This window comes from Narcine bancroftii, chromosome 10 (assembly GCF_036971445.1).
Source record: "Narcine bancroftii isolate sNarBan1 chromosome 10, sNarBan1.hap1, whole genome shotgun sequence".
In the NCBI taxonomy this organism is placed as follows: domain Eukaryota; kingdom Metazoa; phylum Chordata; class Chondrichthyes; order Torpediniformes; family Narcinidae; genus Narcine; species Narcine bancroftii.
Genome location: NC_091478.1, coordinates 78,890,398 through 78,918,043, shown reverse-complemented (window position 1 = coordinate 78,918,043; position 27,646 = coordinate 78,890,398). Strand labels below are relative to the sequence as shown.

Genomic DNA, 27,646 nt, shown 5'->3' with positions numbered 1-27,646 from the left:
TAATATAATCAAGAATGATCCTCATTTTCAATATCAAAATTCTGTGCGTACCTTTATCACTTTTATGAATGAACACTGGTTGCTGGCAGTATCTGCAGGAAATAGAAAGCAAATTTAATTCTGCAGGTACTGAGGTCAACATGATAATTGTTCATTTAGTACGTAGTAAAATTTAGGGTCTAACTATTTCAGCGTTACTAAAAGTTTACAGCCACATCAGTCTTAATTACTGCAAAACATTCTTGTTATAGCCATAGGCTTTTACACACACAGAGAGTATCGAGTAAATTATTTATTTATTTTTTAAAGAAAGGTTTTATTTTTTCCTCTTTCTCTTAATTATTTTTATTCTCTTTGCTTTAGCTTTAGATTCTACCTTGTGCCTCTTGGTTAAGGTTCTGCTTTGAAAAAGGAAATGTATTCTAGGAAAAACATTCATCTTTACACAATTTACTCTACTTATTAAAGTAATAGGTAACATATTCCATCTTTCCAAATCTTCCTTTATTCTTTCTAATAATGGGGAATAATTTAATTTAAATACATTTTCTAATTCAGCTTCCACCCAAATAGCTAAATATTTTATTCCCACATCTGGCCACTTAAAATCAATTACCTTCTTACAATTACCTGTTACAATTACAATTACCTGTTACTAAAGGCATCATTTCACTTTTTTACCAATTAATTTTATAATCAGATACTTCTCCATATTCTTTTCTTTTAATCTAAATTTAAGTTGGCGCAACTAATTTCATGGGTCTGTTAAATAAATCAAAACATCATCCGCATAAATTTATTTTATGATCTTCCTGATTCACTTTAATACCCTTTACTTTTGAATCTTGTCTTATTAATTCACCAAGGGGTTCAATTGCTAAAACAAATAAACCAAGTGACAGTGGACAACCTTGTCTACTTGATCTAGTTGTTGAAATTTGACCATTAGTCACTACTTTTGCAGTAGGGTTCTTAATATTATTTTTAATCCAATCAATAAATATTGACCCTAACCCAAATTTCTCTAAGATTTTAAAAAGAAAATCACATTCTAATCTATCAAATACTTCTTCTGTATCTAAAGCCACTGCAGCACTTAAATCACCTTTTTTTCAACTAAATGTATTAAATTAATCAACTTTGCCACCTTATCTGCAGATTTCCTGTTTTTAACAAATCCATATTTTGACTTCTGTTGATTCTATAATTAATAGGGACATATTAAGAACTAACTTCATTCTTTAATTTGTAGTTGCAGGGCCTGTTTATGATCCTTTCTGAACATACAGATCACAATTGGCTGAGTTTAAATTGCTGGCATTCTACAGCATCCAATGATTCCCTTGTAACGGTTGCCAATATTTTATGCATCTCCTCTCTGTTCTCCTTCAGCATTTGTACAAGAGCTATAGTTCTCAGGAGGTTTCTTATTTTTACTATTTTTAAAACTTAATCAGGGTGCCCATCTTATTTATGACAAGGTCATCATTTTTGACTGTTAAATTTTTTTTGAAGGGTAATTTTTTTGTTCACAGCTTTCCATGTCTAATCATTCAGAATCTTTACTGACATTCTTATCCCCTGTCTGTACCTATTTAAGATCTCAACATTTCAAGTAATAGAAGCTGTGGGACAAAGGTTCTCTGTTTAACTATTGAATAAAACAACAACCTATTGAGTAGCAAAGAAACACTCTTGCCTGCTGGGGTCTGATTACAGTAGCACCAAGTTCTGTTGCATCCAACAGTGAATCCCCAAAAATGTAATAACCATGAATGCTGACCTCAGTGCTTGGAGAATCATCATTGTAGTTTAATATTTTCTTTACATTTCTTGCAGTTTATAATATTGGAAAATACTCAGTTAAAGATATTGCCAGCAACCATTAAAGTGATAAAGGGAAGCACAGAAATTTGGTGCAGGTGTCTAATCTTTTATCTGGGATTGTCAGGACTGGACACCTGCCATTGTGCGGAATCTTCCAGATTTTGGAATCATTTTGATTTTGGACCCTTTAAACAAATGTCTCACTCCTAGCCCCTGCCATCCATCATCCCTGGCCAGCCAGCTGTCTCCCCCCCCCCCCATTCCCCCTCCCAGCTATCTGTCAACCGCCCCCCCCCCCAACCTCTGGCCAGGCATCCATTGGCCCCCCTGCCCAGGGCTGGTGCCAGACTATTTTGCGTCATTGGCCAAGCTAAGCATGGGGGTGGGGGGTGCTGACCAGGCTGACCGGTGCGCCCTACAGGAGGTTCTCAACCACTGCGTCGGTTAGGTGGAGATCAGAGGCTATGGGGAGGCCTGGGAGCTCAACCAAAAAGGCAGCCAGCATTGGCTACTTGGAGCCAGCAACCAAGAGTGGTAGAAGGCCAGACACGAAGTGCAAAGCTGCAGGAGAAACGGTATGTCGGGGCAGTGGAGCCAAGTGCTGGCAGGTTTCAGGCGTTCCACCAACTCTGTCAGGCTGGCCCTCAGGCACATCCCGGCAGTGCAGCGCCATCCGTCACTGTCTCCCTGCCCTCACCTGTCCGCCCCCCACCCCTAACCACCATCACCAGGCTGGTTCCACCTGCGTGGACGATTATGGGTAAAGAAGACGGCCATTGCTCCCACATTGTGCCAGCCACCACTTGCTTCTTCTCACTGGGTGCTGGGGGCCAAAAGTCTCCTTTCCACCAAAGGTGGACAGAGATGATGGGGATGGGGGTGGGTGGGGGGGGTCCTTCCTCTGAAAACGGAGAATTTATGCAGAAAGTTACTTACGTGTAATGTCATCTACTGAAAAAAGGGAGGTTGCCGGTGTTCAGAATCCTGGATAAAAGGTTAGGCACCTGTATTGAAAGCAAGGATCAAAAAGCTGAAAGGCCTACTCTTGCTTGTATTTTGGTATATTTATGATTCTATTCTTCAAAAAGTGAACCTTGTTTCTTCCTGCAATATTTCCATTCCATTCAAAAAACTAAAGCAGCTGCTTTTACAGACAAAAAATACATAATGAATAGATCGACATATCAATAGGTTAATTCTTTTAATGGTGAAACATTTATTTGGTTCTATGATTTGATTTAAAAAGTAATTATCAACACCCAAATATGAATGAGATTAGATTTAATGTCTAATTTTGGTTATCGCATATAGATCCTGAATTAGGGTGGAATTCTAGTTTTTTTTTAATGCAAAGGCTTGTCAAGTTAAAACTTGATGATTCGTCAGTTTTCATTTAGCTCAACACCTTCAGGCAGATAATATTGGCACCACAGTACATTGTACATCTTCAATTATGTGCTCACACCCATTTACCCTGAAGCAAGATTTCATCATCTCTATCTCGCCACTCAAGTTACTTTAATAAATGCACCTGCCTCACTCACAGGAAGCTCATTGGGTCTCTAAGGGTTAATATATTCCCACATGATTTGGAAGTTTGTAATTGTTCTATGCCTCAGTATGAAAGCACTTTCATTTACAACATCCATAAATGCAGATAGAGAATAATGGTGAAAAGAGACGGGAAGTAGTTAGATCATTTTGCACAATCATCCATGATGCTGCTGTTTGATGCAGCGCTGTAATCACCTTGACCTTTAAATAGATCCCACTATGCAAGAGGTCTTTTACACCTGATATGAGAAAAGAAATCAGATAATGCACCCACAATTTGGGAGTGCTGGAATACGAATTTTGGGGCGGCACTGTTAACATAGCCGTTAGTGCAACACCTTTCCAGCGCCAGTGGGGTTCAAATCCTGCGCTGTCCGTAAGAAGTTTGTACCTTCTCCCCGTGTCTACGTGGGTTTTCCCCTAGTGTTCCGGTTTCTTCCCACCCTTCAAAACTGTACCGGCGGTGTAGGTTAAATGGCCTGTTACCATGATGTATGTCTAAATTAAAGTGTGCGGGTGAAATAATAATTTCGCCTGTACATTTACCTCAGGGTTTATGCTTTCTTGGCCTCAGAAAAGGAGTCTTTTACACTTTCTATCTGTCTTCTCAACTCAACCCATGGTCGGCATGGTTAACCATATAACCATAACCATATAACCATTTACGGAGCGGAAACAGGCCAATGGCCTTGGTTGCAGTTAGCGCGTCACTCTTACAGCTCCAGTGACCCGGGTTAGAGTCAGAGTCTGGTGCTGTTTGTAAGGACCTTGTACATTCTCCCTGTATCTGCGTAGGATTTCCTTGGGTGAGCCAGTTTACTCCCACCATTCAAAATATACCGTGTTGTGTAGGTTAATTTGTGTGTAATTGGGCAGTGCAGATGCCTGTCCCGCATCGGACTGGTCAGCCACAAACGAGCCTGCAGCTGACGTGGACTTTTTACCCCCTCCATAAATCTTCGTCCGCGAAGCCAAGCCAAAGAAAGAAATTGGGCAGTGCAGATTTAAAAAGCCAGAATAGGCTCCTGTGGTGGTACACCACCGGCCTACTGCAGGGGGCAACCTCTGTACCTGCAGGAGTGTACCACCGGGCTACTGCAGGGGGAAACCTCTGTACCTGCAGGAGTGTAAGGGGACAGGACAACACCTGGCCAGCTGTCAATCAGTCGGCCTGAATGGATCAAGCCCTACCCGATCGGGTGTCAATCACCCTCCGGGATATAAGCCTGCGCAGGCCTCTCAAGGCCTCACTCAGAGTTGCTGCAGCTACAGCCAGCCTGGCTCTGTGGAAGTCTTTGTGGATTAAAGCCTGTTGTACAGTCTTTACCTTGTGTGGGTCTGATTCTGTCCAACAGCGCACCACAGCTTCTACCATGCTGTAAATAAAATTTAAATTTAAGATTTCAGTGAACCATTTGATTGAAAGGTAAATGAAGATAGGTGGTTTTTTTTTTAAGAACTTAATTACAATTCAGTCACGCATAAGAATGTAAGAATCGGGAGCGGGAGCAGCAGTAGGCCGTGTGGCCTGTCAAACCGGTTCCAGCATTCAATCTGATCGTGGCTGATCTGGCCATGGGCTCAGTTCCACCTCTCTGCTTTCTCCCCATAACACTTCATTACCCGATCATGCAAAATATGGACTGCTTCCTTGGTCAGAGAATTCCTCAGGTTCACTACTCTCTGGGCAAGTTCAAATAACTGTTCTTCTTTGGCTTGGCTTCGCGGACGAAGATTTATGGAGGGGGTAAAATGTCCACGTAGCTGCAGGCTCGTTTGTGGTTGACAAGTCCAATGCGGGACAGTCAGACACTGTTGCAGCGGAAAATTGGTTGGTTGGGGTTGGGTGTTGGGTTTTTCCTCCTTTGCCTTTTGTCAGTGAGGTGGGCTCTGCGGTCTCCTTCAAAGGAGGTTGCTGCCCGCCAAACTGTGAGGCGCCTGTGAATATTTATCTTTTTTTCTATATTTGCCATCTCTTTTTGTCATGAGGTTAATTTAATTTGTACTTATTTATGGTTGTTTAACATATCTATGGAGCTACACCAAGGAAAACACTCAGTGCCTCTGTACATTATACATTCTTCTACATTGAGAAATTGTCATCTTAATCATAATTAATATTACTCTTCCCAATTAATTTATATAAGAGGAGTACTTCACCTTATTATTTTAATTAATATTTTTTATTTTTCTCCAATTACTTAGTTGTTCTACCACCATTTCTAAATGAATCTGATCATTAGGACTTGTGGTAAAGGCCTTCTGATAGCACAACCTGTCAGAAGACTATCAGTCTGGGGCAGCGCCTTTGCACTGGGCTAAGCACCACTCATGGACTGCTCCATTTTGAGTGAGACGGGAATGAAACCAGGAGCCACTCACCAGTAAAAGTAAGTTGCAGCCATAGGAATCATACAAGAGGCAAATACAAGGTGCAGGTTGAATCAAGCATAACCTGGCTCATTGCTTCATTGGGGGAATTCATCCTTGTGTGGGAATTTTGATGCCTTTCAGAGTGAACTGCACACACTTTTCAGCACTTATGGATGCAACTTTTCTGTCACAGTTGATGTGTTTGCAATTCCTGACATTCGTAACAGCAAACTAATGTTTTGCAGAGCTTTTTTTTTTGCAGCCACTCATCATGGAATTTGATTTGCTGAAGGCCTCTTCTACATTTGTCAAAGATTGTGCACAGCCCAGCAAGTCACAGAAGCAAGTCACTGAACCAGTAGCCTTTCATGTACTGAGTTTTTAGCTGTGCCTGTGTTGAATAGGAGGAGGACAACTTTGACGCTCTGACTGGCTGCATTAGGAAGCTCAACACGTATGGCAGAGCTGTGAAACATTTGCCTCATAGATCGAATGGGTGGGCATATATTTTAAATTGAGTCATATCCTTGCAGATGAGGGGTTGTGTCTTGTATGATAGGATTTTTTGCAGTCTTTCAAATAAACCAAAGGCATTGAGAATGTAAACATGGCCTTTGAACTTGCATGTAAAATGATGACATCATTGAAAATTACATCCAATAATGCTAGAGAATTTTGTTTAACAACAGATGGCTTATCAAGAGAAAGATGGGAACGAGATTTGGACATGCTAATAGATCAACAAGATTGGCAAAACTTGTGTAAAGAGGTTATGGCAAATACTATTAATGTAAGATATAGATGACTTCATTCTAATTTTTTACACCAATTGTATATCCACTCCTCAGAAATTGAGTAGATGGAGATCGAATTTATCGGATCAATGTTTTAGTGTGGAACAGAAATTGGAAATTTTCTTCATTCTACGTGGTCTTGTTAAAAGGTCAACCCTTTTGGGTTTCTATTAGTAAATTTTTGCAATCGATATTGGGGGTGAACTTTCCTTTAAACTCTGAATTATTTTCGTTAGGAAATTTTGAAAGTGTCACTCCTAAATTATTGCTGTCAGATTTTCAATTAAAGTTTGTTAAGTTGGTCTTAGAAATAACAAGGAAACATGTTGCTGTCACATGGAAATCTGATGTTTCTTTAACATTGGGTAGATGGCATGCTGAGATTCAAAGTTGTATTCCATTAGAAAAAATTACGTATAATTTATAATTTTTGCAAATTTTGGGTCCATATGCTAAAATAATGAAATTAAAATTATGATTATTTTTTAATAAGTTTCCTGATCAGTGAAGTTTTCCCTGAAGGTATACTAACCCCACATCTCCATCGGGCACACAAAACTCAAAACGGTCAACCAGTTTACCTATCTCGGCTGCACCATTTCATCAGATGCAAGGATCGACAACGAGATAGACAACAGACTCGCCAAGGCAAATAGCGCCTTTGGAAGACTACACAAAAGAGTCTGGAAAAACAACCAACTGAAAAACCTCACAAAGATAAGCGTATACAGAGCCGTTGTCATACCCACACTCCTGTTCGGCTCCGAATCATGGGTCCTCTACCGGCATCACCTACGGCTCCTAGAACGCTTCCACCAGCGTTGTCTCCGCTCCATCCTCAACATTCACTGGAGTGACTTCATCCCTAACACCGAAGTACTCGAGATGGCAGAGGCCGACAGCATCGAGTCCACGCTGCTGAAGATCCAGCTGTGCTGGGTGGGTCACGTCTTCAGAATGGAGGACCATCGCCTTCCCAAGATCATGTTATATGGCGAGCTCTCCACTGGCCACCGTGAAAGAGGTGAACCAAAGAAGAGGTACAAGGACTGCCTAAAGAAATCTCTTGGTGCCTGCCACATTGACCACCGCCAGTGGGCTGATATCGCCTCAAACCGTGCATCTTGGCACCTCACAGTTCGGCGGGCAGCAACCTCCTTTGAAGAAGACCGCAGAGCCCACCTCACTGACAAAAGACAAAGGAGGAAAAACCCAACACCCAACCCCAACCCACCAATTTTCCCCTGCAACCGCTGCAACCGTGTCTGCCTGTCCCGCATCGGACTTGTCAGCCACAATCGAGCCTGCAGCTGACGTGGACATTTGCCCCCTCCGTAAATCTTCGTCCGCGAAGTCAAGCCAAAGAAAGAATAATAATTTTATGATGTCTTTGAGGTCTCTGAGCGTCAACTGATGCAGTCTGAATGAATTACTTGTAATTGGTTTATAATGAATGATCATGTATGTTAGTTTTGGGATTAGATTAGTTTGGGGGGAGGGTGGATTAATAGGGGGTTCGTTTTTACTTTTAGTAGGTAATTTTTTAAAATTTAGTTTTTAGATCTTAGATTTTAGTTTTTTCTTATATACAGTTTCGGCATAGTTTTGTTAACATTCTATTATATTACTATGGTATATTATCGTTAATTACAATCTTATATATGTTGAATCAATAAAATATTAAAAAAACAAGTGACTTATATACATATAGAGTGAGAGTTAGAAATACATGGCAAAGCCCAAGGCTACAAAAGCAAGTTTAAATAGTACTGGTGAGACCATCCAAAAGGTTGCTATCATTACCATCAGTTTAAACAGCCAAGTTCTTCAGCTGCTGTAGAATCGTAAAGCCAGAAAATTATACATCATAGAAATAAGCTCTTCAAACCAACTCATCAATGCCAATCATGTTGCCTACCTGAGCTAATCGCATTGACTGCATTTGTCTTCTAAGCCCTTCCATCCATGTACCTGTCTAAATGTCTTTTGAACTTTATAATTGTTCTCAGCTGCTGTACTTCCTCTGATGCCTTGTTCAATATAACCCACCATTGTCTATGAGACAAAGTTGCCCCCCAGCCCTCATTTGTCTTTATTTTCTCAACTTAAACCTACCCCCTCACATTTTAAACTCTCCCTACACTGGGACAAAGACTGTGTGATCTTTCACCTTTTCTTTACCACTCTTCTTTTTACATACAGTAATGAAGGTCACCCTTCATCCTCTGTTGCCCCATGGAAAAAACCCCAGCTTCACTCCCCCTAAAATCACTGTGAATCATTTCTGCGTGCTTTCTCACTTAATTACCTCCTTCTTTTAGCTAGCCCACCAGAACTGCATGCTATACTCTTGTCCTCAATGCCCTGATCGTTGAAGGCAAGTGTCAACCTGTGTCACCACTTTCAGGGAACTCTGTATTTGTACCCCTATGGGTCTCTTCCTCAGCGCTATCCAAGGCCCTACTATTTATTGTGAAAGTCTTGTCCTGGTTTTACTTCTTAAATGCAACACTTCACACTTGCCCAAATTAAATTTCAACTGTGGATCCTTGGTCCCCTTTTCCAATTAAGTTGGATTCTGTCCTAATCTTTGATAGCTTTCATCACTGTCCACGATGCCAGCCATTCTCAATCTTTCACTGGCCATATCCTTCTTGGGACATGCTCAAAGTTTATGGGGCCCTTTCCCAGTGAAGTTATCACATTTTGGTTTTTCTCCCACAGACTACATAAAAAAAACATAAAAAGTATTTATGATATGTGAGGTGAAAAGAAGCCAGGCTGTGGCTCCCAGTGTGGCTGTAGGACCTCTGATGAGAATGGTTGCACTATACCTCCAATTTTGGTGTCATCCGAAAATTTAATAACCCCTATGTTCTCATCCAAATCATTAAAATAGATGAAAAAATAGAAGTCACCAGCCTGCAGATTTAAGGCTAAGACAAACAAATTAAAAAAAGAATTCATTTGCAATTTGAAACAACAGAAAGGAGGAGTTAATGATTTGGAGCTGGGATTCTACACTATCTATACAAACTGACAGACTTTTGTGCAAAGGGACTTTTAATAACTAAAGCAATGGCGTGTGAACTAATACTATTGTGGACTGCTTAGTAATGACTTGCTTTAGCATGTTTAATCAGATCCACTTGACAGAAAACATTATTAAACAAAAATCTACTCTGCTGAGGTTATGCAGGCATGGGAACAAATGGAATGCACAGTGGAATTCAAAGGATAGTATGTGGAGCCAATCATGGAAACAGGCTCATGTTTAGACCCAATTGGGACACCCCCACTGGACTAGGAAACATATTTTGTAGTGTTGGTGCTGCAAAGCTTCATCTTAGCACATGATTGAAAAGGTGTGACGATATATTCAGGAACAGCTCCACTGGCATCATAGGTTTTAGTGTGTTTATTAATCAAGACTAAATGAATTGGCCTATTGTAAGCCCAGATCAGTCCTAAACTGTCAAGTTGAGAAAGAACTGAACAAATGAGAACAAAGTTGTGTGTCTTTGAAAGCCAAATAGGGTGAGTTACCTCTAAAGGTTGTGGAAAAGCTAGCTGTTCCTGAACCTGATGGTGCGAGGCTCGTGGCAGCGAGAGTAGAGCGCGTTCTGGGTGGTGTGCATAGTTGATGATTGCCTCTGCATTCTGACAGCAGCGGTCCGTGTAGATGTTCTCGATGGTGGGGAGGGTTTTGCCTGTGATGTCCTGGGCTGTGACCCCAATCAATATATTTTGATTGCACTATATGTCCTGCAAATATTTTTTTCAACGAAGTATATCTTTGACAAAATATTGTCCAGGAGCGGCTGACATTGGTTTCAATATGTATCTTTATGAATAGCTTTGAACAATTGTCACAGCAACCTTAGCCCAAAAGAATGCAATATTAATGCATTGATCCACAAGTTGGCATCTGGCGTGTGTATTTTGGAAAATGATCATCCCACTGTCATTATTGAAATGCATCAAGCAGAATGAAGTTGTTGTACTGTACACTGGTAACTGTGAAATATTGAGGCATTTAAAAGGAGCATGTGTATTGAGGGTTGGATTAGCTGCCAGGCTGTTCATTTGACAACGTTGTATTTGCTAAAATTACTGACAAGATGCCTGCTGGCATCAGCTATATGTGTAGAATGTCACAACATATGTTGTTGCATATCTAAAAATATGAAATATGGGAATATAAAAACTGAAGATAATAACTAAGCAGTCTCCAGTTGTGTGGGTTCAAACCCAACCTCTGGTGCCATATACGTATGTCGTTTGTGCAATCTTGTGACTGCATGGGTTTTCTCTGGATGCCTTGGTTTCCTCCCACATCCCGAACATACTGCATGCAGGTTAGTGGGTTAATTGGCTACTGTAGTTTGCACCTTCTGTGAAGGTGTGCAGTACAATCTGAAAGGAGTTGATGGGAGAATAAAGACTAGGTGTAAATGTGTGCTTGATGGTCAACATGGACTCAGGGGGTTGATGGGTCTGTTTCCATGTCATATGACTCCAAGGCTCTGAACTGGGTTTCTTTTTAAAATTCAAAGTTAAAATTCAAAGGTATAGCTGCTCAGCCTCCTCTACAGGTTAGAGGTCATGGTTGATCCTCAGTCCTAAGACTGGTTGCTCACCAGATAAATCTATTGACCTCAGCTTTAAACAAGGCATAGTCTTGACAGATTTCAAATGATACATTTTAATCATTTCAATGGGAGAAAAATTTATTCCCACTTTAAATGATCTATTTTGAAATTTATTAATTTGAATTTTTAGAATTGCCCAATATTAAGGGCACAATAGCAAACAATTTATCAAAGATTACATTACATTGAGAACTAGATTTAATCATGCATCAAAATCTCAAAGAAAACATGCATAATTCAATAAATCACACCTGATTCATTAATATATTGCCATGGTCTACTGGAAAGCAGTGATCCATGCCCTTCGGTGTGTTTCTGAGAGAAGACTGACTGGTTTAGATGAGTCCTAAACCAAACAATTTTTCTGCACTCCGTTATTGACCAGATTACTAGGCAGTGAGAGAAGAAAAACACACTCAAACCTTGTGGGAATCTGCTGTACGACCACGCAAAGTGGAGAAGGTATATTCAGCAGGTAAGTGCTGAGAACCTTGAGACCATTCATCGTGAGAATCAGAGGCACTGCAGGGAAGGAGAGTATAACCCAACAAATTATCCAAGGTCTGATCCATCGGCTGCATTTTTTAGAAGCACTCTCATATTGGCCTCATGAGGCACCTCAGCGTGACAGCAAGTCATCCTCAAATCCAAGGAGCTGCCTAAGAAGATGACTAGAAGAGGCAAAAACTTTGGTCCATAGGATACTTGCAGCTGGGCCACTGATTACTTTCCTGAGGACAAACATTGACATGAAAGACCCATTGTTCAGCATTATAAATGTGCCAAATGTTTGTGCTGTGCTCGCATTGTGTGGAATACAAACTTCCACCTCGTTAGACCTAGAGAGAAACAACATCCAAAGAACAAACCCTTTTATTTATAATATTTACAATGTTCTTGGTTCCGATGTAACTCTGGCAAGCCCTTTCACACACATGTGGCTGGATCAATTGACTGATGGCTAAAATCCAGATAACCAATAACACCCACTCCTGACGACGGTGGGGGTCACTCTGTTTGGGGTGTCCTAGCATTCACCAGGAAACATTTAAACCATAATGTTTTTAATGATTTGATTCCATTACCATGGCTTTGGAATTGATTTTAATGGGTGGTCCTGAATCCAACATCCAGGTTTCAGATTTCTGATTTATTGTCAGAGAACATACATGACATCATGTATAATCCTGAGATTCTTTATCCTGCAGGGAAGGTGGAATTACCACTTATTGGTAGCGCAATCAATCTCATTAGCCATAAGGCCCACATCTAACTCCCTTTTGAATGTATCTCATGAACTGGCCTCAACCACATTCTGTGGCAGAAATCTCCACAAGTTCAGAAACCTGCGAGTTAAATTTCTCCTCGTTTCTGTCCTAAATCTTCAGATCTGGATTTCCTCAACGTCACGTTCTTCCTGCATCTAATCCATCTAGTCTTGTCAGAATTTTACATCTCAATGAGATCCCCTCTTATCCTTCTAAATCTTCTAAATTCCAATGGATATAAGCCTAGACTATCCAATCTCTCTTCAAACATCAGTCCTACCATCCCTGGAATTTATTATCACTTTTCTATTGTTGCGTTAATCAAAATGGATTATGTTCTGCATTCAGTGCCGGATTAACATAGCAGCAAGAGCAGCATATGCTACGAGCCCCACATTTTCAAGGGCCCCATGCTAAATGCTTGCTGACTTGCTCTGTTATTTTATGTACCATGAATTATGAACGACTGGCTGGGTGTTTAACCAACATTTTTGTTTTCATCTTCGTGCAGTGGCTAAGAGATACCACACTCCCATAGTTTGTGTTAATAACCCCGATTAATGGTGAACATTGGCTAAAATCACTGACCTTACATTTAAGGTTTTATCCAATGAACACCGTTAATCAGGGTTATTATCACGCACTGTGGGAGCATGGTGTCTCATAGCCGCTGCACAATTTGTTGATTCCCAGCTTGTGAAAGAAATGGAGACCGAACAAAAGTATTGGGGCACACTTCTAGAGCGAATACTTTTGACATTTGAAATGGATACCTTCATGTAAGTAATATTATCAGTGTTACATAACGGCTATTTGGGTGGTTGGGGGGGGGATTGGTGGGAAATATGAAAGCTTAAAGGGGTGGTAGCGAAAATTATTATAACCTTTCATCAATGATGTAATCACTGATCTGAGAAAGATGGCATCATTTTGTTAAGAACAGTTAAGACTATTTCAAACTTACCAGGGCCAGCATCAGAAACTCTCTCAGTGGGTGGGGGGCTGCTGCTGGCAGCTGGCACTTCATATGCTGTCATCACACTTATCCCCCACCGCGTATGCACCAACCGGCATTATTTAGGGCCACACATGCACCAGCTGGCAATATTTAGGACCATGCATGTGCCAGCTGGCACAATAATATATGCTACAGGCCCTGCACTTCCTTAATCCGGACCTGTCTGCATCAAAACAATGGACACTTTTAACATTTGTTGGTCGCATGCAATCATTCAATTGCTGACATCCAGACATAATTCCTGAGCAGATAAAGTGAACTACCATCATAGCAAGTGCTTAATGCAGTAGAATTAAATGGGAATTTGACCCGTTAAATTGATTTGACCCATCCTCACTGCAAAACCCAAGTAAGATGAAGAGATATTTAAAAAAACAGGAAGTGGAGGAAACACTCAGCAAGTCACAGAGCAAAAGAAAGAAAAGCAGAATTACTCAGGTCGGAGACTATTCATTTTCCATTTCATGCAGTTTGACAAAAGGTTTGGGATCTCCCTCCATTGGTTCTGCCTGACATGCTGAGTGCTTCCAATGTCTTCTTTTACCGTTTCACTTTTCTCGCATCTGCAATTTTCATGGAAAGAACAGTACTCTTTGTGGAACTTCAAGAAAGATAACATCTTTTTAGTGTCTGGCCACAAACTGGGTAGATTGGTAGTTTGGCCCAACTGGATGTATTGGGAGATTACTAGCAGAGCAGTGAGAACACTGTGAGAGTTTACTAAATTTACAATTTAGGCACAATTTAAAGTCAGCAGGAAGGAAGTAAATGGCTGTGAGGAAATTTTACTTGAATGAATGGACAGATATAAAGGAAACACCTATAGGGATTTTACTATTAATTAACTCATTAGACCTGGTACAAATCAATAGAGAAAATGAAGAACAATATAAAGGGATTTTGAACATTGTAAGTAAATTGAAAATGATGTGAAAACTCTAAAAGAATAATGAGGTGAATGGGGTATATTAAATTAGGCAAGCAGGAAAGGAATTGTAAAAAGGCATTGCCAAACATTATCTGCTGGAAGAACTCAGTCGGTTAAGGAGCATCAGTGGGAGAAAAAGAATAGTTGATAACTGGAGCTGAATCTTTTAGTCAGGGTGATAAGGGCAAATGTGTTAGGCTTTAGGTTCCAGCATCTGCATCTCTTGTGTGTCTTCAGGAAAAATATAATCCAAAATTAAACTGTAATAGTCTTCAAGGCAAGGCCATGAACAAGATCATGAACAAAAAGCAAAGTTCCTGTATTTTTCATTATCTAGTTATTCATTTACTGCATTGACTGAGTTACAGCCTATGAGAAAATACCTCTGTCAGAACTACTCACTGCCAGTTCCAAGAAAGTGTGATAACCTAGACTGATTGACACTTCCACTCCTCTCTGGCAATGAGAATCTACAATACAAACACACTGTTAAGTGCAATGGTGAAACCACACAAAATATAAATCTAACAGTAAGGGAAGATTTATCTGAATTATATCCAAAAAAATGGTGAGGTTTGATTTTTCAAGTTCAAGTTTATTATCATCTGATTGTTGATATGCAACCTAACAAAACAACATCTCTCCAGACCATGGTCCACAATGTTTAGTAGATAATGATCATATTTTTTAAAAAAATCAAAGTATATACACAGGTATATAAATATTTTGGGTGATTTTACATGATCATAGGATACAGTTCATCAATCTTTTTTTAGATTTTTTATTTTTCACACTGTGAATCGTGTCAACCAAAATATGTACAAACGTTTCTCATTAAATTTACACAGTGACCTTTTCTCCTTTTTTTCCCCCCTTTCCCTCCCTCCCCTCTACCCACCCACCACCAAAACCCATTGGTATTCAACATATAAAATACAATAAAACAATATCTTCACACAAAGGAAAATAAACAAGAAAAATGCATCGTCTATTTATTACTCACTGAATCTAGTCGTTTTGTCTTCTTATCATTTTCATTTTAGGGGATGGAGGTCCGAGGTATACTCTCTCTGATACGTTCCATGTACGGTTCCCAAATTTGTTCAAACATTGTGACTTTATTTTTTAAATAATATGTTATCTTTTCCAATGGAATACATTTATTCATTTCCATGTACCATTGCTGTATAATCATGCTCTCTTCCATTTTCCAAGGTTTTTGCAACTGCTAAGGCTATCATAATAAATCTTTTTGTGCTTTATCCAATTTAAGGCCTAATTCTTTACTTCTTATGTTATTTAAATGAAATATCTCTGGTTTTTTTGGTATGCTATTTTTTGTAATTTTATTTAGTATCTGATTTAGTTCTTCCCAAAACGTATTCACCTTCGCACATGTCCAAGTTGCATGTAATGTTGTGCCCATTTCCTTCCCATAGCAAAAACATCTATCTGATAATGTTGAGTCGCATTTAAAAAAAAATTTTGAGGAGTATATAAACCCTGTGTAACCAATTATACTGTATCATGCGTAACCTTGTGTTTATTGTATTCTTCATAGTTCCAGAACATAACATTTCCCATACTTCATTTTTTATCTTTATGTTTAGATCCTTTTCCCACTTCAGCTTAGGTTTATAGTTTATTTCATCATTCTCCTTATAACATGTTTGTTATAAATCTTTTAACTATCATTGTATCTGTAATCACGTATTCAAAGCTGCCTCCTTTAGGTAATCTCAAGTTGTTTCCCAATTTATCCTTTAAATAAGCTTTCAATTGATGATATGCAAACATTGTACCATGAGTTATTCCATATTTGTACTTCAATTGTTCAAATGTTAATAAATTATTTCCCAAAAAACAATTTTCTTTTCTTTTGATTCCTTTTCTCTCCCATTCTCTAAAGCACACATGTCAAACTCTGGCCCACGGGCCAAATTTGGCCCGCGATATAATTATATTTGGCCCGCAAAATCATTTCAAAAATGTATTAGAGGTGGCCCGCTGGCCGCTGCGCCAGTATAGCGCATGCACAGCTAATACTATAAATCCCAGAATGCATTGGCGTCAGCCCGCTAATCGCCCCCACCTCCTCTGTTTACGTTGCAGGGTCTCACCGTGGACTCTGGTTTTGGGGCCTGGCCGGTGTCAGGGGAAGCCAAAGCCGCTTCCCAGTGCCCGGAACCAGAGTCCTCGGGCCTGACCTCGCCAGGACCGTTGCCCACTCCCCCTCCCTGCCGCAGGCCGACCCGCAACTCACGGTGACGGGGCCGCTGATCCGCCGAGATGCCGCCCTGCAGCGAGAGCCGATGCCCCCGCACTGTCGTGGTCCAACCCGATCGCCCGCAAACCCCGCCCTCCCGCACACAGGCCTGAGTAAGGATTATGAACTTTAATCTCAGGATAAAACGATCTTCCAATAGTTTCATGTCACAGTGATAAATATATTCCTAGTTAAAAATGGTCCTGCACCTGGATACAAGCTCATTAGGCATAAAACTTGAAAAGTGTGTAAATCAAAGGATATCTGTAGCAATGGAAAAAGGGCATGGCAAATAACTCTGCTAGAGTTCATGCCCACAATCAGTCACCCATTTGATTGTTTCAGGAATCATGTTATTCTCCCACATTCTCAATAGCCCTCAGATTTTACTATTCGACAGCACACTAGCAACATTTGACAAATTCTCTATAGAGAAATATTATTTATTGAATATTTTATTTCTCATTTGTTAATGCTTCTGGAAAGAGTTTATCCAAAACAATTTTAAACATTTATTTTAATAAGAAAAAGTTTAACATTACATATGTTGAAAGAAGAGAAAACATGCAGATGTTGTTGAAAATTTTCAATAAATATTTAGTTCGGCCCTCGACTTAGTCCAAGTTTTTAATTTTGGCCCTCTGTGAATTTGAGTTTGACACCCCTGCTCTAAAGGAAAGGTTAACTATTGTAAAAGGAATTAGCTGATTTTGTGTCAATAATAATTTTGGTATTTGGCAATTTGTTTTTTTTTCTTTCTAATTAGATCTTCTTCCATGTATTAAGTAAATGATGCAATACTGGTGAGTTTTTATACTGCACCAGTTTTTCATCCCACTTATAAAGTATATGTTCCGGAACCTTCTCCCCTATTTTATCCAGTTCTATCTTACTCCAGTCTGGTTTTTCCCTTGTCGGATAAAAATCTGATAAATACCTTAATTGGGTGGCTCTTTAATGATTTCTAAAATTTGGTAACTGCAAACCACCTTGATTATACCTCTCTGTTAATTTATCTAACGCTACCCTTGGTTTCTTCCCTTTCCACAAGAATTTCCTAATTGTTCTCTTTAGTTCATTAAAAAAAAATTCTGTTAAGGGAATTGGTAATGTTTGAAATAAGTATTGTATCCTTTGGAACACATTCATTTTAATGCAGTTTACCCTCCCTATCAATGTTAGCGGTAATTCTTTTCAATGTTCCAAGTCTTCCAGCAATTTCTTTATTAGTGGCTGATCATTTAGTTTGTACAAGTGGCTTAAGTTATTATCTAACCTGATCCCTAGGTATCGGATTGCTTGTGCTTGCCATTTAAATGGTGATTCTTTTTAAAATTCTGTATAGTCTGCGTTACTCATTGGCATCACTTCACTTTTATTTGCATTGATCTTGTACCCCGATATTTCTCCATATCCCTTCAATTTCTTATGTAATTCTTTTCTGTTAGGTATACTACGATGTCATCTGCAAATAAGCTGGTTTTATACTCCTTCTCCTTTATTTTTATCCCTTTTATTTTCTATTCTTATCAGTTCTGCCAAACTTTCTATTGCTAAGGTGAACAATAAGGGGGGGATAGTGGACATCCCTGTCTAGTTGACTTACTTAATTTAAATTGATACAATACATATCCATTTACCTTCGCCAACGGTCCATTATACAATGTTTTAATACAATTTATATATTTTTATGGTAGACTGAACTTCTGTAATACTTTAAATAAGTAGTTCCACTCTACTCTGTCAAAAGCTTTTTCTGCGTCTAAAGCAACAGCCACTGTTGGTTTCATATTTTCTTGAACTGCATCAATTAGATTAATAAATTTACAGACATTGTCCGCTGTTCGTCTTTTCTTAATAAATCCAGTTTGATCTTGTTTTACTATTTTTGGAACACAATCGGGCAATCCGTTTCCTAATAATTTTGCTATTATGTTAGAATCTGAGTTAAACAAAGATATTGGTCTATATGATGCTGGTGTTAATGGATCCTTTCCCGTCTTTGGTATTACTGTAATTATTGCTGTCTTACATGAATCTGGGAATTTTTGTGTTTCTTCTACCTGGTTCATTACTTCCAGGAGAGGAGGAATTAATAACTCTTTAAATGTTTTATAAAATTCTATTAGAAATCCATTCTCTCCTGGTTTTATTGTTCGGCAGCTTTTTTAATATATCTTGTACTTCCTCTACTTCAAATGGTTTTATTAGTTTGCTTTGTTCCTCTTCTTGCAATTTCGGCAGTTCAATTTTAGCTAAACATTCCTCTATTTTGTCATTTCCCTCGTTCTCAGTTTGGTATAATTGTTCATAAAATTCCTTAAAATTTTCATTAATCTCTGTTGGGTTAAATGTAATTTGTTTGTCCTTTTTCCTTGATGCCAATACCATTCTTTTAGCTTGTTCTGTTTTAAGTTGCCAGGCTAATATTTTATGTGTTTTTTCTCCCAGTTTGTAATACTTTTGCTTTGTTTTCATTATGTTCTTCTCCACCTTATACATTTGTAATGTTTCATATTTAATTTTTTTGTCCTCCAATTCTCTCCTTTCGTTATATCATCCCTTTTCACTAGTTCCTTTTCTGTACTTACTATCTCCCTTTCCAACTGCTCTGTTTCCCGATTGTAATCCTTTTTCATCTTAGTCACATAACTTATTATCTGCCCTCTAATAAAGGCTTTCATTGCATCCCATAATATAAATGTATCTTTCATTGAGCCTGTGTTTATTTCAAAATATGTTTTAATTTGGCATTCAGTAAACTCCCTAAATTCCTGCCTTTGAAGTAGCATGGAGTTTAACCTCCATCTATATGTTCTTGGTGGGATGTCCTCCAGTTCTATTGCTAATAATAGGGGTGAATGATCTGATAGTCGTCTAGCTTTATATTCAGTTTTCCTAACTCTCCCTTGCATATGGGCTGACAACAAAAACATATCAATCCTTGAGTAAGTTTTGTGTCTACTCAAATAATATAAATATTCCTTCTCTCTTGGGTGCTGCATCCTCCATATATCCATAAATTTCATTTCCTGCATTGATTTAACCATAAAACTGGCTACTTTATTCTTTTTACTTGTCTTTTGTCCAGTTTTATCCAACATTGGGTTCAAATTAAGGTTAAAATCCCCTCCTATCAATATATTTCCTTGTGTGTCTGCAATCTTCAAAAAAAATATGCTGCATAAACTTTTGATCCTCCTCGTTAGGCACATATATATTGAGCAAATTCAAAATTCTGAGTATATCTGACATTTTGTCATTACATACCTCCCTGCCGGATCTAATATTTCCTCCTCTATTTTAATTGGTACATTTTTGTTAAATAGTATGGCTACACCTCTAGCTTTTGAATTATAAGATACTGCTGCTACATGTCCTACCCAGTCTCTCTTTAATTTGTTATGTTCCACTTCAGTTAGATGTGTTTCCTGCACAAATGCTATATCTAATTTTTTCCTTCCTCAATAAATTTAGTAGCCTCTTCCTTTTAATTTGGTTATGTATTCCATTAATGTTTACAGTCATATAGTTTAACATGGCCATCTTAAATCTTGCTTGTATTTCTTTTCCACCTCTTCACCACCTCCATCCCCCTTTTCCCCATTTTCATCTCTTAGTTTTCTCTTATTAAACTTAATGTACGACCACACATTTAAAACATAAAGTACCCCACAGTCCCCACACCCACTAATACCTTTACCCCAAAAGTTCCCGCCCCCTCTGAGTTGCCCCTTATCCCTTGCTGGGCAACCACAACTCCCCTTTTCATTTGGATTGCGATCTTGCTCACAGCGTCAACTGATATTGCAGTGACGGTTCTTCCCTTTCCCCCCCCCCAGTCCTCCCCAGAAAACACTTTTTTTTAACACATATAACAAAGCTCTCTCTCTCTTTTTTCCACTCTTACTTCCTTCCTTCCCTTCTGTTTTCCCTCTTTAGTTCATTACATATACATTGTTTTTACATCTTTATATATACTTTATCGCCATTCTTCATTCTTATTACACCTCTTCATCTCTTCTTCTGTCCTGGAAATGTTCTGTGAATTCTAGCGCTTCCTCTGGATCCAAGAACAATATCCCCAGGTATAAATATTTTAAGCACAGCTGGATGTCTTAACATGAATTTGTAACCTTTTTTCCTAAAATAGTTTTCACTGTATTAAACTCCTTCTTCCTCTTTAAGAGTTCAAAACTTATGTCTGGGTAAAAAAAATATTTTTGACCCTTACATTCCAATGGTTTATTGTCTTCTCTAACTTTATTCCTTGCCCATTCCAGTATGTTTTCTCTTGTCGTATATCTCAAAAGTTTAACTCAGATGGTTCTTGGTTTTTGATGTTCCTGTGGTTTTGGAGGTAGTTCTATTTCCATTTCTTCCCATATTTCTGTAATTCCTAGGACTTTTGGATCCATCCTTTTATAAATTCCATCATGTCTGTGCTTTCTTTACCCTCCTTCAAGCCCACTATTTTTATATTGTTTCATCTACTATAATTTTCCAACATATCAATTTTCTGAGATAACAACCCAATTCATCCATCTTACTGCCTTCAGGAGAAGCTATTCCCTTTTCTGGCAGTACTAATTTTGATGTTGCTGTACTTCCTTCTTGATGACAGTGGGTTAAAGATGGATGGAAAGAGTCTTCTATAGTTCCTAGAGCCATATTTAGGCAACACTCCCAGAAAATGCCATTAATAGTGGATAGGGAGACCCCAGTGATCATCTTGGCTGTTTTAATAATCATCTGTATGGACTTCAGGTCTGATGCTTTGCAGCTACACAATGATGCAGCCAGACAGGACACTCTCAATTGTGTTCCTGTTAGATATTGTCAAGATGAGGGTGGTAATCTAGCCCTCACCAGCCTTCTTATGAAGTTTAGCCTGCTCCTGCATCTTTCTAACTAATGAGGAGGTGTTGTGAGTCAAGGATAGGTCATCCTTTATATGAATGCCAAGGATCTTTGTGTTCTCCACTCTCTCTACAATGTGTAGTGGAAAATGGTCAACCTTTGTCCTATTGAAGTCCACACTAATTTCTTTGTCTTGTTTACGTTGTTGTTCTTGTGCCATTTTCAAGATTCAAGATTCCTTTATTGTCATGCAATAGTACTGAATGTGTAACATTACACTAAATTGCATTCTGCCTGCCATAAGGCAGTCAAGGAGTTTCCATTAGGTTTTCCCAGCAGCCCTAACAGAACGAGAGAAAGAGAAGCAAAAGGAAGTCCCTTCTGGGTCACTGATTGTCCGTGGATTCCTCTCCAGCGCTCCCGCAGTCTCTGCAGCCACATTGACTCCAGATCCAAACCTTCTGACTTGATCAGGAAGTCTGTAATGCCCAAGGTCCTCAGAGACCCTTCTTGCCCTTAACACTCTCTCGAATCTTGGCTACGGTGCCTGGTTTCTATGAGTCAGTCTCCAACAGCCCGCAGCACATGGGGTCCTTCAGCTTCAGAGCTTCTTGCTGGTCCACCACTGTGGCCAGCATCCTCTGCTTCTCCTTTCATGACTCTGTTGGAACTGGATCTGACAGTGCAGTCAGGAGTTAGCAGCCTAAACAGTAGCAGATTTGACACACGAACCAGTGCTCACCTTGATGTTTAGCTGCCAACCCAGACAAACTGTGGTCTTTCAGCTGGGAAGTCCAGAGAGGAGTGTTGAGTCCCAGTGAGGGCAGCTTCTCCACTAGCCTCAGAGGTATGATCGTACTTGCAGATGATCATAATGTGTTTTATGACTAACTAATTATTGGAATAAAGACAACACTTTCTTGTCATGCACATTTTACACACAGTAAGCTCCTATACTTAGCAGAGTGATCATAACCAGATGTCTGTGATTTTGGAGAATAATCTATTGTTGCAGTGGATTGTAAGGGGAGAGCAACCTGAGGGCTACATTTGCAAGGCCACAGTTACACAAAAAGATCAATGATGAATGATGAATTTATTGTCATGCACAATGTTCTTATGCACAGAAATTCTTACTTGCTGCAGCCAAAGCTCTTACTTGCTATTATATTATAGTGAAAAAAATGATAATAATAAACTATTTGAATTAATTTACAAAAGACAAGAAGTTCAAGTTCAAGCTGATTTATCATCCAATTTTACAAGTACAACCCAATGAAACAGAGCTCTCTGGTCCTCGGTTCAACACACTGCAAACACACATGCAGACAAATGATATAAAAACGCAAGGTAGATAATAAATATTCACAGTAATCCTCGTGTAAAAAAGTGACTTGCAATAATGCAGATGGTGCTTACCAGTAGCTCAGCACATAAAGAAAGGGCAGTAGCCAAGCTGTGCTCCTTAACTTCCTAAGTGGTAAAATGGGAAAGGCATTGAGCTAATGCTTACGGAGATCAATAAGAGTACAGATATGGCCTGCTTTATGAATACTTGAATTCCAAAAATTCGCTTTCACAAAGAAAGACATGTTTGTTTTTACGAAAGGATTTGAATGGGCTTTAACTTTCACAAAAATAGACTCCAATAGCAGTGAATGGGTCTTCGCTTTACGCCATTTCGGCTTACAAAATGTTTCCTAGGAACACTCTAGATTTGCAAAGCAGGGTATACCTGCACTTGCCTGAGACTTAGGGTCGTGTTGGAAGATAAGATTTGGTATGAGGTACTAATCCACACCAGTGCTTTTGACTCTACCCACAAGATTCTATTAAGCTTAAAACTACCATGGAGTACATTGATGTGAGTGCCACTTAGCAATATTTTTTGCTCTCTGATTGTTAAATGGTTTGAGGGATATGCGGTCAGGAGAAATTTAGGAAAATAATGTTTACATTTTTCTAAAGGATTTTAATAAGCATAGACTTTGGAGCCTCTGACGATAATCACCCTGGAATTATTTTTTTAGACATACAGCACTGTAACAGGCCAATTCGGCCTTATGAGTCCACGCCACCTAATTTACACCGCATTAGCCCACACCCCGATGAGTTTTTGAAGGTTGAGGGGAAACCAGAGCGCCCAGAGGAGGCCCATGCAGAAACGTGGTGAATGTACAAATTCCTTACAGACAGCATGGGATTCAAACCCCAATCTGGTCCCAATCGCTGGTGCTGTAAAGGTGTTGCGCTAACCGCTACGCCAACTGTGCCGCCCTCTTGAATCTTGAATTTTATCAGCGATTTATACCCCAGCTTCAGTTCACATTGGGGAAGTTGTACACCGATATGAAGTTATATCCTATAATATGGTTCATATCTGTACAGGAGACAAGTGTTGGAAAGTCCCACCCAATTATTGAACGAGCTGGCAAGCTGCTTTTACACTGCTATATTAGAAAATTTGCAAACTTCCAAATTTCGTGTGTGCTCCACTCATCATTTTGAACAATTTTTTTTTGTGTCAAAATGTGGTTTTGTGAGTTTTGTATAGCTCAAGAGGGAATCCCAATGATATCCACAGGAAAATGGAAGAAACGCTGACTCCAACTGCTGATTCATATTGGCCACAAAATTATTATGTGGATGAAAAAGTTAGCCTGGAGCAATGTTTCAAGACTGCACTGAGATGGGGAATGGACTCATTGTTCTATGAACTTTTGTATTCGCAATAACATCAATCTCACAATACACATTCAGCCTGTCGATGTTAAACAGATCCTGCCTGGTTCAGAATCCTTAGCCACATGAAAACAATTCCTTAGGCTCTCTGTGACATTCACGACCAAACTTTGAGGTGCATTGGAGACAACAGTAGGTTGAAGGAAATGATACTCGAGTTCGAACTGATTAATGGGTCCGTACTCAAGAATGGGAGGCAGGCATCAAGTACCATCTAATTTGTGACAATGTATTGAGACATATTGAACATCATGGTGGCATGATGTAGCTTCTGAGCATTGCAGCTGAATTACTTCTGATCAAACTTTCAACTGGCAGCATCTGGGAGGATTATTTGCTTTCTGTCACTGGATAGCCAACAGATTTAAGATGTAGTTTCTCACCTCCAAGTTAAGGAACTCAAAATTTAAAGATTCCTTTATTGTCATTGTTGTGGACTGAAGTAGCAGCAAGCAATCACAAAACTCAAAGACTGAACAACAGGCTTTATTCAGATAAACGTCTGAACACCAGTTCATGCTTCGGTAGCTCCCGTGTGACTGGCTCAAGAGGGGCCGGCTTAGGTTTACATTCGGGCCGGCTGATTCATAGCCAGCCAGGTGCAGTGAGCCTCTTAGGTGGTCTTCCTGCCTGTACAAAGATCAATCCCTGCAGTAGGCTGGTGGTTGTATCACCACAGTCATGTAATAAAGACAGTGCAAGATTACATAGAATTTGCTTTTTCGGCATCAGGAGAAAATACCTGAGTGCTTCTTACAGTCAGAGAAAGAGAAGCAAAAGCGAGTCCCCTCAGGATTCGCCTCCAGTGCTTCCACAGTCTCTGCGGCCAAACAGAGTCCAGTCCAAATCATCACCAGCCCGAGCTCCAGATCCAAACCTCCAACACAATTAGGAATCCTTCAGCGCCCTCAGCACCCTTTCACATCCTGGTTCCTATACCTGGTATCCCTTCAGCTAGTATGAATCCCTTGAACTCAGTCGTCAGCAGCCTGCAGCCTACATGTGTTCCTCACTTCGAGTCACCAACAGCCCACCACAGCCGCAGAACCCCTCACATGTCCACCCCATGGGTTGTCTCCTCTGCTTCTCCTTCTGAAATGGGGTGTGGTCTCCCCATTTTCTGGTGCCCAATCCTCTGCTACCCCAGAGCCTGCAACTCCTTGTGGCTGCTGCCGATCATAGGTACTGCCATCTTGGGCCCAGTCCCCGTGGTCGCAGAATTTTTAAAATAAAACCACCATTACTTCCATTGGGGGTTGTACCCCATGGGAGTGATGCATCTTCACTTCTCGCTCTCCGTGGATCTGCAATGGCAGATTGTTGTAACAGCTGTTCTGCCATTTATGACTGAACTGTTGTTGAATCGTAAATCACGAAAATCTGTGGAAGTTGAAGTAACTCAGCTGGTAGCAAAGGTAAAAATACATAATGGACGTTTCAGGCTTGAGCCCTTCATCAAGGATTTAAAGAGTGATGGCGGGTCTCCGAACAAAAAAGATGGGGGGAAGGGGGGAGAGGCGGGGGTGGCAATGGCAGGAGATAGGTGGAGAATGGAGGGAAGTCAACAGAATCTTTTTTCCTAGTGTAAGAATGACAAATAGAAGAGGGAGAAAGTTTAAAGGAATTGCATGAGGCATTTTTTTTCACACAGGTACCAGCCGCCAGGGTTGGTGGTGGAAGCAGATTCAATATGTAGTGGTACTTAAATAAGCTTCAGAGAATGGTGGAATATGGATCTTGTACAGCCAGAGAGATTTTGTTTAATTTGGCATCATGTTCATCTCAGACATCATGTGTCAATTGGCCTGATCCTATGCTGTGCTGTATGTTTGATGCTCCTGTTAACTTTGAAAGCACATAACTTTAGTAACTCCAAGGAGGTATCAGAGGAAAGCTTATGAACACTTTGATGACCTCATAAGGATAAGGACAAAGGTCAACCTGATGTGATGGGCAGTGGGACTTGTTTCTCTGCTGTTGAATTCTGTCGCTTTATTAATCTTCATTCTTGTCATTCACATCACTTAGGGTACAACTAGGAACTTGGATAAATATGACAAAGCACCCTCCATGTCAGGCCATAAAAGACAATACAGATATAGTTCTATATCTTTATAAATGCACATTACTCACAAGTTTTCTTTGCCTTTGGGTTTGATGCCAATCTGGTCTGAAACAAAAAATAAATAAAAAGAACACATTTATTGCATTTTCTCCACTGATACTACCCTGTAGAATTAAACTCAAGTAAAAGTTTTCTCTGCGAACATAACAAAAATAAGCACTTTCAATGTTTTCCACGTTTAACTGCTGCAGTATTAATTTATTTCCCACATTTCCTTGACATTATTTCGTTAGTAACTCTTCCTGAGAAGGGATAGCACTGAAGCCCTTCAGTAACTTACTAGGTGCCCATTCACCGAAACAATTACATCAAGAGTCCTGAAACTGTCAGTATTGCAGCACCAAGGATACAATCTTCCCCCCATTGTATGCTTGGACCTGCATTTGAATTCATGTAGTCTGCTGGAACCATTTATTGCTTGACAAATATTGCAACTCAGTTGAAAAAAGACCAATGAATGTCAAGATACTCCAGTTGGTAGCAGCCAGCTTAGTTATAATTAACGAAGTGTTGGCTTTCAATTACTTTTCATGAGTGATAATATTGAAGAGATAGAAAAATGGTAACAGCATTGAGTCTGAGGATTTGTATACTTCAGTAATGCATTCATCCAAATGCAACAATCCATTAACTCATGGGGCATCAGCAGGTCCTTGGAGATAGTCTTTGCTCTATTCTCAAGAATCTTTTTCTGAGAATATGATCTAGTTAGTGTTGTTGTAATAATAAAAGTATATTAATTAATAATGCCCAGTTGATTCAACTCAAAAAAGTGACATAAAAATCTACAGGATGTAAACAAATTGCACACCCCAACTCATCTCTATTGGCATTTCTACTCTGCAAAAGCCTCTTCCCATTCTCTGTTTCATACTCTATTTCCCACGAATCCCCAGCCAAGTCCTTCTATTCCTGTCCCCCAAAACAAGGTCTCCCTCCTCTTCTCTCCCCTCCTCTCCTCCAACAGCTCCTCCCCTGTCTCTCAGCTCCTCATTGCCTGAACAATTCAAAGGGATGTCAGGTTCCCCCATCTCACAAGTCGCAGGGCCTCACTACAAGCAACTCCTGGACACTTAGAGACAAACACTGGCCATTCTATAATCAACCAAAAGAAGAAAAATATTGTACCTTGCTGAGTAAAGGCCAGACAATTTAACACTATACAACTCACACCCATCTGAAATAATACAGAAACCCAAACAGGTGGGGTTCAATTGAAACTAAATCATGTTAGGTTGG

At 39.7% G+C, this 27,646-nt stretch overlaps 1 long non-coding RNA gene across 1 annotated transcript; it reads right to left on the bottom strand.

Moving 5' to 3' along the window:
* Window positions 1-50: 50 nt before the first annotated feature.
* Window positions 51-26,456, bottom strand: LOC138743976 (uncharacterized). The gene is made up of 3 exons (XR_011345151.1): window positions 26,416-26,456; window positions 2,764-2,831; window positions 51-92 (listed from the first exon to the last, which is right to left on the bottom strand). It is a non-coding gene; the product is annotated as an uncharacterized lncRNA (long non-coding RNA).
* Window positions 26,457-27,646: the final 1,190 nt, after the last annotated feature.